At 43.3% G+C, this 18,081-nt stretch overlaps 1 long non-coding RNA gene across 10 annotated transcripts in view; it reads left to right on the forward strand.

Annotated features, from left to right (window-relative positions):
- The window catches only part of LOC119695000, an 86,419-nt gene that overhangs the window by 33,405 nt on the left and 34,933 nt on the right, over positions 1–18,081 (forward strand). For 7 of the 10 annotated variants that reach the window (XR_005255024.1, XR_005255032.1, XR_005255030.1 and 4 more), the window contains one exon: positions 16,400–16,503. This is a non-coding gene — a long non-coding RNA (uncharacterized LOC119695000). Of the gene's footprint in view, positions 1–6,876; positions 6,984–16,399; positions 16,504–18,081 lie in introns of all 10 variants that reach the window. The other 3 variants (XR_005255027.1, XR_005255028.1, XR_005255029.1) reach the window with 1 other exon arrangement.

Genomic DNA, 18,081 nt, shown 5'->3' on the forward strand with positions numbered 1-18,081 from the left:
GGTGAGGAACCTCACTGGAGCATCAAAGGAATATGATAAAATATGATGGAGGACGGCAACAACTGATGGCTTTGCATTTCCTTTCGCTCCCTGTTTCTGGAGAGAAACCTTCCATGCGAGTATTCTCAGGTGATGCCTTGGTTTCTGTTGGAATAAATTGCTTGTCTCAGTTTGATGCCTGAGCCTTTTGATAAAAATAATGTGGTTTTGTGCCTTATTAGAAGCATGGTTGAGTCCAAACCCTGGCAGGGCTGTGCTGGGTGTGAGGGATCAGGGAAGGTCAAGGATGTGCTGAGTACAGAGCTCTGCAGGCTGCTGGCAAGCAGAGGGTTTGTCTCTGGTGCTCTCAGCTTTCCACCTTCATTTTCCACCCTTCCACCATCAAGATGCTGGGATGTTCAGGAGAAAATTCACGCTGTCTAATTTTACACGTCCAATTTAGGTTGCTCCTGGCTGTGACAAAGCACAAGCTCTGCTTGCTGCAAGTCTCTTCAGTTGCAGAGTCAGTTTTCCATTTGAGCAGAAAGCGCAGAGGGAGCAGCTCCACATCTCAGACAGGGCTGTCACCCTCCCGAGCTGTCACCAGGCCACTGGGCTCTCTGTGAGCACCCAAATCAGATCTCCTGTGGGGGCAGAACCATTCATTGCACGGCAATTTTGTTGTTGAGGCAGCTCATTTTATTGTGGAGCTTTCTGTGATAAATCCTCAGTGTAAGCAAGGCTTGAAAAAGAAAGGAATCAAAGCCTTTGAAAACATTTCTAAGTGGGAAAGTTTCACAATGAGCTTGGGGGAAAGCTCAGTTTTCACCAGATGCCCAGAAGGGTGGGAATAATCTCCATGATGACCTGCTGGGTCACCACTTCTCCTGGTGCTCTGTCCTCAGCGAGCAGCAGAAGGCAGCCAGCTCTATTCTCAGATTAGGAGAGGTAGACCCCCTTGCTGAGGTTATTTGTTGTATCTCCTGAAGTTAATTTAATGCTTAAAATAGAGACAAGCCCGTTCTGAGGGATTTAAACCTGAAAATGCCCTGGGAGCAGTCAGTCCCTGCACTCTGCTGCAGGAGGATGGGAATCCAGAACCACCTGGACCCACCCTGTGCCAGGTGCTCCAGGAGGACCTTACCTGAGCAGGGAGCTGGCACCAGTGGTGCCTCCAACCTTACCCATTCCTCTGTGGTGGTCAGGAGGAGGGCATTAACAACCAGGACATTTCTCTGTGGGCTTGGTCTGGAAACAGGAGCTGCCTGGAAGGAGATCTGTGCAATCTGGGAGGTTCTCCCTTCTGAAATCATCAGAAATCTGGGGGGGTTGTGGCTGCCTGGGCAGCCCTGAGAGGCTTTGGACCATTTGCTGAGGCCACCTGTGGTTATGGGTTTAGAGAATGTGTCACTATTTCACTCTGGCAGCCGTTCAAAGTCCTAATTCTGTGCATCAGTGTCTTTCAGATGAAGAAAGTGAAATCCTTTCTTGCCCCTGGTGTCTGAGTAAATTGATATCAAATTCTCTAATGAAAAGACAACTGTTGTCAGCAGAGGCAAGCAACAAGAAAATCTGGGACAGGAGGTAACTTCATGATGGATTCTACATCCTCAGGGACTTTCTAAGCTCTGAGGATTAATTTTCTATTATACCCACGTGTGGGGCTTCCCTTAAATACACTTCCACTAACAACTTAATACTTTTTTCAATTACAGTATCATAAAATGCTACAACTTTTTTTGACATTCTGCCACTTGGAGGCCAAAGCTTTCATCACTGTGACTGTTGTTACCACCTTTTGCTTTTCCTACATGAAGCATCGTTTTGCTGCCCCACTAAAGCCATGGTTTTGTGGAAAAAAAAGGAAAAAAACAGGGAAAAAAACCCTTTGGGAACTGAACTTCTGCAGGGGTTTGCACTCCATGAGCTTGATCTGCAACTCCTGATGAACTTACAAATCCTTCCCACTGGCCTCTTCTCAATATTTTAGCTCAGTTGCCTCAGTTTATTATCTTTATTTTTTTAGATTTCTTTATATATTCTTTATTTTACCATCTCTATTTCCTGTACAGTAACTCTAAGAATACTTTCAGACAAAAAAAAGGGTATTTTTACTTGTCCACATGCTTGACTGTGTGAGACAAAGCCAGAGCACCAGAGATCCAGAATTTCCTGCAGTGCATCAGGATTTCATAGCGCGTCTAAAAATGAATTGCTCAGGGTGTGAGCCAATGGCTTCTCAAGGAGAAGGGTTTGGATAACTGCAGGTTACAAACTGTCTTAGGAGAGTGCTCAGTGGCTCATTTAGTTTGGAGTTCTCCACCTGGAAGTGTAAGGAGTTGGGGAAGGAAAAATAGTGTGAGGTGTGTGAAAATGAGCTGAGTGCTGAGGGGAGGCTCCAGCGCTGGTGGGGCTGGGCTCCCCTTTGGAGCACTGATGGATCAGTGCTGTGGGGTCACTTCTGTCAGAACAAGGCTTGAGAGGATTTCTTCACCTGGGAACTCACAGGACCCTTTTGATTTTGTTGGCACTAAGGAAAAAGGATGCCCTGATTTCACAGGACAGGTCAGAACTCTGTAATTTTAGGAATACTACCCCAGTTGCTCCCCAAGTAAATCAGTATTTTTTAGGTTTTATGATTTTATAACCAGAAATAGATATCCTTAATGTAGATAGTGATTTTACAGCAGAATATTACTAAATCAGGACAGGATGAATTGAGAAGTTGGAGGTGATTGTAGAAAGAGCTTGGGCAGATATGGAGATTCCCATGGGAGAACAGAAGGCTCCTTGTGCAGGCGCAGGGCAGGCAGGGACCAGGAGCTCTGTCTGTCCGCCAGCCAGGATGGAATGGTTTGGGTTTGAAGGACCTTAAAATTCATCCAGTCCCAACCCTGCCATGGAGGGACACCTTCCACTGTCCCAGGTTGCTCCAAGCCCTGTCCAACCTGGCCTTGGACACTTCCAGGGATGAGGAGCCCACAGCCCAAAGACTGGGTCAATGGAAATGTTGGAAAACAAGGCTGTCCAGCTGCTCTCACACATTTTCTATCTCCTTCAGTGAGGAAAAGAGGGAAAAGCCTTCCTGACACAATGTTCACAGGGGACACGTCACCGAGTGTCAGCGCAGGGAACATGAACTGATCCCAGTTAATCTTCCCTGCTTCCTTCTGCACCTCCATTTTATAAACTGAAATTGGCAGGGAATTATGGCCACAAAACCTGATTTCTGCCTCAGTTCTGCTCCTCGGCACAGAACTACCTGACAATTAATATTTGTGTATACCTTTTGAAATCTGTGACCTTTGGGGAGTTGACAGAGCTATAATATTGGTCTTTGTGTGCTCGCCTGGCTTTTAAAGTCCCTGCCTGGTGGATATAAGTTCAGTGGATACAGATCTGAAACTTGATTTCCTCAGTATAGCTGCATTAGCATTCAGCTGTGGGTATGTAAGATAATAGTATTAAAAGCAACCTTCCATCCTGTTGTCATGGATGCAGCACAGCCCAATCCTGGGAGCACTACACCACCAGTCTTTGTACAATCTCATTTTTATCTACAAATTTTGATTTAATTATACTAGAAATTCTGCAGCCTCCTATAATATATGATTTTATTTTCCATTTCAAGCATAAAAATGTAAGAATTGAGCAGCTCGAGCTCTTTGTCCAGTGCTCTTTTTTTTTTTTTTTTTTGCATTCCAAGTATCTGTCAGTATTAGTTATGAGACTGTGTGAAATAAGTAGCCATGAAAGATGCCTGCTTTTATGACAGAATGAGTGGTTTCATGAATTTTAAAGGAGCACATTTGTATTTTCTGTTCTTGAACTACATGGGCTACTCGCAAATATGACAGAAGATAATTGTTTGAGGAATTATGATGCCTTTCAAGATTTTGCGGGATATTACTATTTTCATAATCTTTCATTTATCAGCTTCTGCGGCTTGATTTATTTATGGGTGTAATTTGGAAATTAAAGTACTCCCACTCTGGCAGCAAAGGTACATGTTTGCCTCGTGCGGCTGGCGCTCCCTCCCCTTGGCAAAGATAATGAATGTGCTAATTTTTGTGTCAGACACCGGGGGAAGGTGTCAGCACTGGGGGCAGCCAGGTGTGATCCTGGCCCACGTGAGCCACGAGGGGAGAGCCCGGAGCCTTGGGATGAGCGGGGATTTCAATCTCCAGCAGCACCCATGGCACCAGGCAGAGCGTGTGCTCGGTTTGTCAGGGTTTAAATGAAGTTTATCAGGGTTTAAATGAAGGCATTGTTAGCAGGGATTTGGTGTGAGCGAGTAAAGGCTTCCAGCCTTTAATTGACTCGGGAAATCTTTTTAGTTGTGATTAGAGGGACAGATACTCAGCTGGTGAGGACTGATGGTGCTCCATTGAATCAATTTTCATACCCTGTCTGGAGTCAATGGAGCAGGGCTCATTTATAACCCTGTACCTGGCCTGTTATTATAAAAAAACATTCCAAGCCTGATATCTGAGTGGTACAGTAACCTTTTATCAGGGAGCTGCTTGGCTCAATTTAAAAAAAATCATCAAAATCAGGGTAGAATCCTTGGGCTAATAAATTCAGTGGCATGAGCTATTTCCATTTGGTTGGGAATTTGAGTGTGGAAACCTATGGCTGTGTCCTATTTGCTTGAAAGCTCGGTGATGGATCTGCCATACTTTCATATTTAGCATAAGGTTGTCTTCTTAAAGACTGAAATGAAGCATCTCTATATCTATATGAAGCATCTCTATATCTGTATGAAGCATCTCCATATGAAGCATCTTTTCAAGACTAAATGAAGCATCTCCATACTCTTTTCTGGTTTAGCCTTGAAGTATTTTTATTTTTTTTCCCTTGGCAATATTATCTCACTTTCCATCCCATGATAACTGCATAGAAGGATTTTATTTTATGGTTAAAAAAAAAATCATCTGGATATCTCTCTGTAATAAACTTGTCCCTAACATCTGAATATTATCACTGAAGATCCCCTCTCGAAATTCTGTGCATGCCCGTAATTAAACTGCTCTGAAAGGTGCAGTCAGGAGAACCAGGCACCAACATTATGGAGTGAAAATTAAAGAGGCAAAACATCAGAGTGTCTACTGTATGTGCCTGCTGTTAGACACTCAAGCATGGAGAACAGGATACACCTCTATGGATGGATGGCTTTCCTTATTAAAAAAACACAGTAGGACTCACAGTAGGGGAACACACTAAAACAAGGCTTTGTAGTAATTTCCTTGAAAGAAATTTCCCAAGATAGCAACTTAAAAAAGCTTTTAATCTCACGACTGGCTGTATAGTGAGTTTTACTGGAGCTGGGATAAAAAAGGCCCTTAGATTGCAGTGATCTGGTAGAGCTGGTCTGAAGCCTCTTCCCTCCCAAGAAAAGGATTAGACTTCCCTTGCACCAGAACAAGGCTTGAATAGATTGATGTGATTCTGGCATATTTAAGAACCTTAAATACATATCTCTCAAGTCTGAAATGATGTGGGAAAGCAGAAGTCCCCTTTCCCAGCTGGAATACTTGTCCAACCACTCTGCCGTGCGGCACCGAGCCGATGCGTTAGATCAAGGTTGCTTCTTCATGTCTAAATTTGAAACCACTGTCCCTCGTGATTTTGAGCTGATATTTTATTTTGGGTCTCTGAGCAGTGTCCTTTCCCACTCAGGAGGAACATAGAGAGCCTCTCATAAATTCCTGAAGGAGAATCCAACAGGACTTTGTCCTGCAGCATCTCGTTGTGCTGCACTGGGCCAGTAGCTCCCTCACTGGGATCTGCCTGACCTGTTGTCTAGGCTACATGACTATTAAACACCAAAGTAAGGGGAAAAAAACCCCCAAATCTGGCTAAATCCATGCAAACCTACTGGAAGGCTGGCCTGTGTGTTATAGTTTCCTGATCAGTCTGAAACTGCCGTGGCTGCAGCTTTGTGCTGCTCTTGGTGCTGGTGCACATGTCCAGGGCCATGCTGTGAAATCCTGTGGCTTCTCCTCAACCTTCCCCTTCCTTCTTTTGATGCTGTGGCTGTGGGGAGGTGGTCCCAGGGGTTTGGTAGAAGGGGCTGGAGGCTGGAGGTGCAGCAGGAGCTGCCCACCCTCCCTCCAGGCAGCACCAGAGTGCCCAGCACCGTGTGTGAGCATCAGCAGAGGAGAGGGAACATCTTGTACCTATCTTGTGTCAGCAAGCTGAGAACAGGCAAGGAACATGTCTGATAATGTGTTTCACATTGAAATAATTAAAGAGAATTGTTGCTGGAGGGAAATGTGCCTTTAAAAATTAACCCTGACATCTCTCCGACAATTTGGCATATTACAAGAGATCCTTTTTTTCCTTCTTTTTTTTTTTTCTTTTTTTTTTTCTTTTCCCTTCTTTAGTTTTACTAAACTTGATATGCATTTTTCAGCACTTTGGAAAATGCAGAGCCTTTGAAAACTCCCCTGTATGAATAGTCTATACTTACAAGAGCAGCCCATCTATTTTCCACTGAACTACTTGTAGGACTGATGTTTAAAGGAATGGGGCTGAAGTAAATGACACGTTCTGCAATGCCCTGGAGCCTCTGCTAGTTATTATTGTTTGAATCTCTCTCTTGATTGCATATATTGCAGTCTTCTATCACACAGGGAGCCAGTTTTGAAATCTGAATGTTGTTCCTCAAATAACCATCGAGCAGCCAGCTTTATTATTTCTTCTTACGCTGAAAAAACATCCTTGGAAATTGAAAGTAGTCATTTCCATAAAGCACTCAAAGTTTAAAAATGTTCTTTTTGAAGGAGCTGGAGTATTTGAAAACAAATGTTAATGTCTATAAATTCAGTATTACTTATTTTTTAAAAATTCAAGCTGTGGCAACACCAATTACATTCACATTTTTGTCATCTGTAGGAAGTTAAATATACAACCAGGTATCAGTGATCAGGAAGTTTGGCTTCACTATATCACGGCTATAAAAGTTATTTACTGGTTGAAGAATTGTGCAACTTTTTATTGAGGTGAGTTTCTGTATTTTCTGTTCTCCATTCGATCATCATTTGTTAGTCCAGGGGTAGGAAATGCTGGGTTTCTCTCCCTTTGTTTATTTACTGATTTGGAGCTGCATTTCCAGCCTGGAAAAGGGCACAGAAGGTGGCAGGTGTGGTGAGGGTGCTCAGGCTGCTTTTCCTCTCTGATGTGGCTGGGACCATGGGAGTTTTCCAGGCTCTTTCACTGTGCTGGTCACCAGGAGGAACCTGAGGGTTTTCTTCCAGTCCTGGTGGCTGGAATGGTGCAACTCCTCGGCCTGAGGAATGGCTGAGGTGCTTCAGAGGCATCCCTGGCTTTTAGTTCTGCAGCTAAGAAAACAGGCATGCAAATTGTCCTTCAAATGCTGCTAAGTCTTTCTGTTTTCAATTCTTTTTCTTTCTTTATTTTCTTCTTCTTTTGAATAATGTGTGACCCGATGGGAGGCAAACACAGCGCACTGTACAGGAGCAGGAGCACACTTTTAATTCATACCTGCAGTTCCCGGGTTGCAGGGCAGATTCCTGGGTGACACTCTCTGTTTTGGAGCACCTCAGTCTGGGGTTTACACTGACAGAATCACCTTGCAGGGGCCAAACCCTCCTGCATTCCTTAGCCAAGGAGAAGAGACTCAGCCTCATTTCTCCTCTTCCCTTGAACTTTTGACAATTTGGTGATCTTGGGCACAATCCTCCAAGGTGCTGAGTACCCCCATGGGCATTTAACCAGGACAGCTGATGGTTTGTGATGCTTCCTGTGACTGGGTGCTTCCTTGGTTAAATTTAAAACACAAAATACTTTAAAAACACTCCTTAAAAACATTTTTATTGGCTTGGGAAGGATTTTTTGCCCTTTTCATAAAACCAGCAGCTGAAGAAGTATCTGTTAGCTGCCGAGATATGTGCTACAAGCCTGGTTGTACACAATATTGCTGGGATGTGCTTTTTGGCTATTAAAGGCTCATTAAAAAAATTAAAGTCCCCACAATTTACAATATTTTCCATTGAAATAGCATGTTAACACATTTCTTTAATCAGTGTGTAACTGTCAGGGGAAAGAACAATTCATCTAGTATATGCATACATTAGGAAAAAAATTATCAGATTTAATTTTATTTGTTTTATATTCAGGGCTTTTTTGAAGGAATTCCTGCAGGGAAATGGTTAATCTATTTTTAACTAAAGCTTACTTTTGTAATCTATCCAGTGCTTAGAGTTCTGTCATTGATCTATGATTTATGTGATTTAAACCACCTCTTGGCTGTAACATTGGTTTCTATCCAAGATGCTGAGCTGAATACTAATTACGAGATCAAATTTATGCTGTTGGGCTAAGCAGCTGAAGGAGCTTTCCATGCAGGACTCCCTTAAACCACACCACCATTGAGCTTTAGTGGAATATTTGGTGAGGGGGATGGGGAAAAAAGCTGGAAAAGGGGGAAAAATACAGCAAGAAAGCTGAAGTGTCCTTTGAAAGCTTTATTTTTAGTTCTGTTGAATGAGTGCACAGTGCTGGATGCAGAAATTCAGTGTGTGAATATGCACATGGGGCTGTTTTTCCAGCAGAATCTCACTAATTCCCCCTAACGACTGGGAAACCCACTGAGAAAAGCCAAATGGCACCAGCGAGCAAACAAATAAATATGATTGAGGAGATTTTATTCCAAGATGTATTTTATGCCTTTATTTTGACAAGTATCACGTTGTCAGAATGATTTATGGTATTTCAGAGCGTACCAGTAAATGCTCTGTAGGATGGGTCCTTACAGGAAGAAAGTCTGGGTAACAATAGCTTTGCTTTGCCTCTCCTCAAAGCATTTTTGCTGAGAAATCAGCCAAGAGCACCAATTTTATAGAAAACATAGGTTTCCTCCAGTAAGAATGAGTACCAGTTCTATTCTCCTGCATCACCTTTGCAGAGGAGGTTGGGATGGCAGCAATTTTCTTAGGGAGAAAAAGAGTCAACCTGCTCCAAGAGCTCAGAATCTATACCCCAGTCTGAAAAAAAAAGAAATTTCCTATTGGAATCCTATTGATTATAATGATTTTTGAGAGGAAATGTGTTCCAATGCACCATTTGACTTTCCTCTCTGCTGGTGTAATGTTGAGGTGTTTTGTTTTGATGATGCTGTAATATTTTAGCTTGTTCAGGTTTCTTGTAATTTTTTGTTTGTTTATTTATTTATTTATAGTGTCATTTTCCTGTTTTCTAATGCTCTGCCTTATATTTTGTTCCAATTGGGCAACTGGAACACTTTCAGCCTCCCGCTGCACCTCATTAAAACGGAACATTTCCATAAAATGCTTCCCCAAATTCAACTTCTCCGGAATCATTTTAGGAACCTTTTCAGAGATCTTGTAAGAAATATTTAATCTTCCACACTGGGGGAAATACTGGGGTTTCTCCCAGAATTCCAGGTTGTGGCCATTTCTCCTGCCTTTTTCACTGGGGGTGGCGTGTTCTGGTTTGGGAAGCGCCTTGGCCGATGGATCAGCGCTTGGGGGGTGTCCTCAGGCACGGAGCAGGGGAAGGATTTGGATGCTCTGCTGTTCTCCCTGTGCTATCCGTGTTGCCACTGGTGAGGATCATTGCCTGGAGCCCCTTTGGGGGCTGTGTGTCCCCTCCCCTGGCAGAGGTTCCTGCAGCCAGCAGGTCTCCCCGCTCCGGCCGTAGGAGGCCCTTTGGTGGGGAATTAGTTTCCTTTTATCCTTATTCTTGCTCGCTTTAAAAACAGAACCCAAAGCAAATAAAAAACGAGAAACAGAAATAAAGCAAACAGAAAACCTTGAAGAGGTTTCCTCCAAGGGTAATTTTAGACTAATGACCTCTGGCTGTGTATCTATTGCTCATGATCTTCCTCATTTATTATTTCTCCCATTTCTAATGTGGATAAACTCATATTTCAGTTAGATCCCTTTTCCTTTTCAAAATTATATTATTTATAATCCACTTGATGTCATACTTGCTTTTAATGTGCATTGTTTTAAGCAATTTGCAACGTGGAAATAATCCACATTGTGCACATTTGGGGAAACGCTTTTGAATATCCATATGCACACGTCATGCTGAAGTGGTTTGTGTTTGGGGACAGTTTTATTAAGAGGTGTGACAGTTCATGATCCCATCTGTGTATTTTGTTGTCCTGTGATGCCATCCTTACCTGCCTTCTCTGTACCTACAGCAGATTCCTCACTAAATGCCTCCAGTCTTGACAGAATGAATTCCCTCACAGGATTCAGTCTGCAAAAGGGACTATTAAAAATCCTGGATGAGCCCAGGTGCACTGGAGGACCCCCACGTTGTGGCTGTGATTGCAGTCAGGTCACTTTGGAACCGCTGGATGTGAGGCATTCCCTCACTGCTTCTGCAGGGAAATAATTTGCACCCTCGGTGATGTTGTTGATCTTGAATGATCTGAGGTAAAACAACAGAAATGAGGATGGGTCTGGAGTTAATTGCTGTCATGGTCTGAGGGACTTCAAAGGGATGATTTTACCAGAAGCCTCATTAAATGGGTTGGATGTTTTGCTGTGCTGAACAGGTGGCTGGAGTGCTCCAAAGGGAAGTGTTTGAAGATGGGAAGCACCTCTGGGATTCTCCGTGCCTGTGGAGCTGCCAGGGCAGGGAGGAGCTCCAGCAGAGACTCCCAAGGTGCCCAAGGGCTGGACATGTGTCAAGGGAGGCTTGTGGGGCCCACAGACCCAGGCCTCTCCAGTGGGGTCCCCATCCTGAGCAGGAGCTGTTTCTTTGGAGCCGTGGCTCGTGGGACTGATGCTGTGGAAGCCACACGGGACCTGTGTGGCCTTGGGATGGTGGCTGTGCCCTTGGCCAGGACTCTGGGTGCCATGGCAGCCTTCCTTCCCTGCACCCTGATCTACACCTGCCTCTTACACAGCTTTTACAGAGCAAAAACTCACTGAGGAGCAGAGAAATCCTCTATAAACCAGAATAAAATAACATTCTAGAGGAAAGGTATACAATATTCTGAATATATATATATATATATATATATATATATATATGTATATATATATAGACACACACTAAATATTTGTTCTGTTTTCCTTTTCTTTCTCTGCAGCAGAACAGTTAAATTCACAATTATGGATTTGGCAGTGAACTGAGAGGATTTCAACTGAAATTACAGAAACTAAAATTCTAGAGATGTAACACTTGTCTGTGCTTACACCTGGGCATCTAAAATGTGATTTATTCCTGACAGATAAGCAGGCATTTTGTATATCTTCGTATATATTTTATAGATATCTACATATCTATATATCTATATTTTATATATCTATATATCTATATATATCTATATCTATATCTATATATCTATATATGTGTATATATATATATATATATATATATATATATATATATATATATATATATATATCTCAATAGTACACAAGGGAGTTGATTTTCTCAGTCATAGTACCACAATATGAATGGTTTGGGTTGAAAGGGACCTCAAAGATCATCCATGGTCAGGGACACCTCTCACTACCCCAGGTTGCTCCAAGCCCCATCCAGCCTGGCCTTGGGCACCTCCAGGGGTCCAGGGGCAGCCATATCTTCTCTGTGCCAGGTGATCATGCCAGGGGAAATCCAGATTTTCTCTGCTTCCATAGGGATGCTCCCTAATCCCACAGATGCAAAATTGGTGAGTAAAATGTTCTAGCTCAACTCAGGCTGCTGAACATTCAAGATGAATGTTCACACCACACAAATCCGTTTTTTGCCCTTGGGAATCCATTTTTTCAGCAGCACCCAAAACCTGCTTTTCCTTCAGTTAAATCCCAGCAAACAAAGAGTAGAGAAACCCAAAGCACATCAGGCATTTGGGACGCCCTCCTTAAGGAAGTAGCAGCCCTGGAAGAGCTGAAGTGCCTTTAAAGCACTGCTGGGTTTCCACAGAAAATGATTACAAGTTCAGAGATAATTTATAAAAGAGTGTAGGAGCTCTGTAGTTTCTGCAAACCGCTGGAAATTAATAAAACCCAAGGCTGGCTATTAGATAAACCCGAGCAGACAAAGTGTGTGTAACTACCCGTAGAGGGGCTGACATGATGGATGATGATGGATCCAAAGCCATCTGAAGTTTTTTAGGGATAATAGCAGCATAAAGTCTTTTCTATAGGGTACCCAAATGTGCCTGAAACAACAGTATATTGAAGGTTGCATATTATGCTAAGAATGACAAGTATTTATGATTGGAAGATGTCTGGGCTGGGAATATCAGTTTTTGTAAACCTTTTCTCACTTCTTTAATCTTCAATTTAAAGACCCATCCAGAGATTTTTTTTTAAAAAAGGGCTGATTCCTGGAATTGTCCTGCATGGATAGTAAATACCCTCTCAGCTCAGTGCCTGGTATTACACAGGTGTTTTCCTTCTGGAGGAATGAATGTTTTCCTTGGAGAACAACTGGGGAGAGGCACCTGAGTAGCAGGAAGGAGGATGGGCGACAGCTCAGCTCAGTTAAATCAAGCTCTGCTCAACTAAACTCCTTCCTAGGACTGGGAAAGAAAAATCCTCCTGTGTGGTGCCAGTTGTGTCGAGTGAATTTTATATTATTGCAACTGTAAGCGTTGTTGAGTTTGCTGTTTGGGGGGTCTTTTGAGTGTTTGGTTTTGCTTTTTTTTTATTTTAAATTTATGGTCACAGCACTTGTGGTTAAATGTGGCAGCTGAAGAAAAATAATGCAGAGTGTAGAGAATGGACAGAAACGTGTGTAAGCACCAGGGGCTTGCAGTGGAGTTTCGGAAGTAAAATGCCCCTTCTGCAGAACTGCTGCCTTCCAGTTGTCTTTGTGCCTCTGAGTGTTGTTGTCCTGTTCACATGAGCGAGAGCTTTTGATGACAGGTTTTTCTGAGAGCACAACAAACCCATCCTGCGTTTGTCTCAGGTTTAGAAAGAGAGAAACTTTTGTGCCATGCGCAGATTGATTTCCAAAACCTGAGGGTCTCCAGCTTTCCCTAACCTTTGCTAACACACTGCAGCAATGTCTTCTGTGAGCATGTTGATTCTCTTAGGTCTGTAAGAGCCTTTGAGACAGAGCTAATTTTTTCAGCATTGACTGTGGAGATTTGTGACTTCAGATGTGAATGTCCCTTTCTCAACCCTGCTGCCAGTGACCCACTGCACTGCAAGTGTCTCACATTATAAAGTGCTTATTCACAGAAGGCTCTGACCAAGGCTATCTGGAGGGTGGGAGATGCTTTCCTGGCAATGGGATGTGAACATCGTGGGGCAGATCTTCAGCTGGGATAAAAATCCTGCTCGGACTCTGTGGCTCAAAGGACGTCTGTTAATTCATGTGGAAAATTCGTGACCCCAGAGAGATCACAAAGTTCAGTGTCCTTGAGCAAGTGCCACACTTTGCACTCAAAATCAAAATGTCTTTCTCTCTCAAATTCCCTTGAATTTTAATTTTTCTAAAAGTCCTTTAAATTATTTTATACTGAAACCTACAGTATTATCCAAGATAACTTTGAGGAATGCTCTGTGTGTTCTCCCTTTTTCTTTTACTAAGTTACTGAATTTTCACACTGGTGGGAGTATGGAGCCCTGAGAGCTCTCCTGGCTCCTCTGCTCATGGGCTGTGCTCATCCTGGGCAGAGTCTGAGCTCTGCGTGGCCATTATCACCAAAACAGCCCTCCAGGACTTTATTTGGTTATCCTTGAAAGAGCCTCAATCTTTGATTTCCAATTTAGTTACATCAAGTATTTGAGGAAAGTCTCTTAGCTGGAGGATTCTGGGAGCTGGTTTGCCTGCCAGGGGTGTGCTCTAGGCACTTTTCTCTTGTGTTTTGGTGGTGAATCGAGAGGTGGGATTGCCTTGTGCTGGAGCAAATCCCCACAGCAGAGGATTTGCAGACTCCTTGGCATGGGTGCAGGGCAGCCAAGCAGCCTTCAGGCAGTGCAGCTTTCCTCCTCTCCTTTGGAGAGCAGCAAGGCACTTGGGAAAATGAATCATCTCCTGGCACAAAATCTTTCCTCCGTTGCTGCAGGACTTTTTGTCCTCTTGTTGGGACATCAGACTGCTGATGTTGTGGTTGTTCAGCTCTCAAGGCACAGGGAATTTGCCTTGAATACAAACCAACAAACCCACGAGGGTGAGGTGCTGTGGAGGGCAGCATTAACCTGGGGACAGGAGGGACCACCAGCATCACTTCACACACTTGGAGCCTGTTACTTCTGTGGGATTCTTTCTTCATTTATTTCTTTATTTTTAATGTGTTGCACAAATGCACACAATCATCTCAGGGGCCTCCCCCCCTTCCCATCAGCTCCTCATCATGGCTCCTACTGGAAGTCAGGCCATGTTATCTTTACTACTGTGAATTTTATCAACTTGAAATACAAACAATTAAAAAGAAGTGGTTTCAGGCAGCAAGGTGGCCCTTGAGTGCCTCAGTCAAGTGTTGCATTTATGTGCTGAACTTTTAATTATTTTTTTTACATTATTCTCTTGCACTTGTTGCTTTATGTGAGTCCATGGAGCAGAAGAAATTAATAATATTAGGAGGAAATGTGTTGTAGATGTACAAAATGCTGTCAAGGGGACAGAGATTTGGATCCCTTCATATCTTTTTGGTTAATAATGACATGCCTTATTACATAAAATGAGTCCAGACCTAAAAAAGGACAGGAAAGTTTAAGTTGGGAAATCTGAGTACTCAGGGTGGGAGAAAACTTTGCTCTTGAGAGGGTTTGTCACCTTTCCTTTGACTTACAAAGGGTTTCTTTGCAGTGTTGGGAAGGTGCTGGGAACATGGCTCTGTCCTGAGCAGCATAAATCCATAAAATATAACCCCTGGAGTTATTTGAGAGCCATTGTGTCATTAGCAGATGGACTTGATGGTCTTTTAGGCCATTTCTAACCCAATTGGTTCTGTGATTAGCAGGACTCTTAGAGCCAACAGTTTCAGCTGTAGGCACAGAAATGCCCTGTTCCCAGAGGTGACCCCAGAGCAGGTGATCCCCGTGGCAATGTTCTCCAGACCTTCCTCCTTTTCCCAGCAAGAAGCTTTTTCTTCAAGCTGATGCCAACCCTGCTGTCCCTGCCAGCTCACTTTGTGTGATGCATCTCCTCATTTGTGCTATTTTGGCCTTCTCCAGCAGAAGGTGTGGTAGTCCTTCAGTGAAGGGCTGTGGAAGTGCCCTCAGGTCCTCCTCCCTCAACCAGTGAGTGCCCTGCATGAAATGCTTCCTTTCCTGTTGTCCAAAAATCAGGGTTGCTTTGCTCTGTGCTGCCACATCCCCTGCCCAGCCAGCAGGCTCTTCTGGAGGCTTCTTGGATTCCATTAACATTTTGTTAATGAAATAGTGCTTTGTCAAAGAGTCTTGAAAACTTAAAAGGGTATTTAAGCTTCTTCCGTGAGTCAATACCATGTAATGTCAACATTACCACGAAGGGATAATTCAGAGATGTCACACAAAGCTTGTGTTATGCCATTTGCAGTCTGGCAAAACAGCTCAGCATTTATGTTGTTTAATCCATCTTCAGAAATCTTTTGTTCTGAAAAAGTTGGAGATCAATCTTGTCAGTATTTACTGACACAAAGCTGATGTAAGTCACTGTGCTCCTATTGACTCCATCTGGGTTGTAATGATTTACCCCAGGCTCGAATTAAGCCCAAATTAGGCATATGAAAAACTCAATACCAAACTTTTAAGGAAGATGGAGCTGAATGGCACAGATCTTGGAAATGAGAATGGAAGTAGACTGGAGGAAACAGTTTGCAGTGACCTGGGACAGTACAGACACAATTTGAAGAGACTTAAGGACAAATAACCTTTTCTAAGGCTTTGCATTGATAAAATAATGTACTTCCATGGCTAGAAAGAGGAAATACAGAACTGGAGTTCAGATCTGAGCACTGGCAGTGAGACTGGGGGCATGGGGACTCAATTCCACACTGCACGTGCTGCAGTGTCCTGGGCTTGTCACTGTCACAGCCATTCTGGTCAAGGTACACGAAACCTTTTTTCCATTTCTCCTCCCTTTCTTTTTTTAGCAATTCTGTAATCATACCCACCACAGAAGGAAGCTGTTTCATCCTCCTGGACACTGCAGTGATGCTGTTTGTTTTACCTTTGTACTTTTTAATCCTTTTCCATTAAAGCTCTCTGTAATTGATGTATTTGAATGTAGTGAGCGGTGGCCTCAGCTTGCTTTGAAGAAAATAGACTGCCTTACTTCATCCTTGGCTGAATCCAAAATGCTTTCCTGTGATTATTTCTTGGCTGTGTTAAATCTATTTCCCTTTCAGGCTCCACAGATAGACGGGGTCAACTCCACAATGTCTGAAGGGATGTGAAGTTCTTTAAAAATTATGCACATATTTTGGTGGCAAAGGTTTAGTGCTTCATTCACACGCGGGATTTTTGTTTCCAACCAGGTATTGTGGAAGCAGGCAGCATCCCAGACCTGTGGAGGAGCTCAGCAGGAGGAGAACAAGTGGGGGAAAATATTCCCAGTGCCATGTTGCTGCTGGTGGCTCAGGTATGCTGAGATAATTTGCAGGTTCTTTGGGAGTAAGGGAGGCTTTCTGGCTCAATTGCACACAGCAGGAAGAAAAATAGTGTGAGGCTCTTCATTTGTGCTTTTTTTGCTGTTTTACAACCTGGGAAACATTCAGGGCATAAATCAATTGCTCTTTCAGCAAAAGGACACAGAGGTCTTGCAGCCTCCTCACTCCAGGTGGGGTCAGTGCAAGAGCAATGGGAGTGAGGATAAAACATGGACAGAAGGGAACACGGTGCCAAAGCAGGGTAGGAGACCCTCTGAGAGCAGGCTTGAGCACACAGTGTGTTCCTCACAGTGGGAAAGGGCCTCAAAATGCTCAGCTCTTCTGGAGAGATGCTTTGTCCAAACTGAGCTGTACCTGGGTATGCACAGCACATGAATAATTTGGCAATGAAATTAAATTTTAGCCTTGTCTCACAGATCCCAGAATACTTGATCAGGTGCTTTAAAGGAATAATGTATTTGCTAAGTAGGAAAATGTGAAAAACCCCACAAATGTTATGTGAGAAGCAGAATCAGCCATAAAGTTTATGATCCATCTTGGCCTGCTGTTATAACCCAAACGTGGAGGGAGCACAGTGAACCTGAAACACCACAGTCAGCACTGCAGCAAAACCAAGCATGGCAATGGAGGGGATGTTTAAATTGAGGTTAAAAGAAAAAAAAACAAACAAACCAACCAGGGACTACTAATAAAAAAGAAAAACTTGATGTGGGGAGTAAGGCAAGTGTATCTGTGAAATGCCATTCAGGCACAGGCTGTCCCAAAGGCTTTGCAGCTTTTAATAAAATACAGTGTGAATAAGAGGAGGCTGAGAAAGCAGAGCAGGATGATGTGCAGAGTATTTAAAAAAAGTGGAAAAAATGTCCTTGGAGACAACAAAAACTGAAGAACTGTTACAGGTGGGAGGAACTGTGCAGAGGTGGCATTTGTGGCTGTGCTGCGGATGTTGGAAGAGGAGGTGTGTGGCCACATCAGGTGTGTGATGGCAGAGGGAGCAGGGAGAGAGACCCTGCTAACTCAAGACAGTGGGGTTAAATCTCAGAGATGGCACTGCTCTCTCCCAGAGGCAAATAGGAGATTCCCTTGTAGATGCAGAGCTGCTGCATCTCATAAAATCAGGTGTAACAGTGATTTAATCAAAATTGTTTTTAAAAATACCAGGTGCCTGATACAAAGACTCTGCAGATAATCCATAAAACCGTTGTGCTTCTCTTTCTCCTAATCCTTTTCTGATTTTCCTCTCATCAATGTTATAAGCATCTCTACCTGAGCCCCTTGTCTCAGTTCTCCATGTATAAATTTCAGAGAACAACATTTTCTTCTGTACTTTTCTGTGTTTCCTGGGAAAATGCTGAATTCTGGGGCAAGCAGCTCTGAATTGTTCTGTGTTTAAACAGTGCCCATCCAAGCAGAGCCTTTATGTTATCCAGGGGCTTCCAGCTCTGATCATGGTAATTTCTGAAACAAGCAAAATATTCCCTCTTTGTTGCATTAAAGTGGGTGATTGAAAGGAATCAGAGTCTTTGCTGCTCCATGCTGCACTGACCAAG

Source organism: Motacilla alba, chromosome 4A, assembly GCF_015832195.1.
Source record: "Motacilla alba alba isolate MOTALB_02 chromosome 4A, Motacilla_alba_V1.0_pri, whole genome shotgun sequence".
Taxonomy (NCBI): Eukaryota; Metazoa; Chordata; class Aves; order Passeriformes; family Motacillidae; genus Motacilla; species Motacilla alba.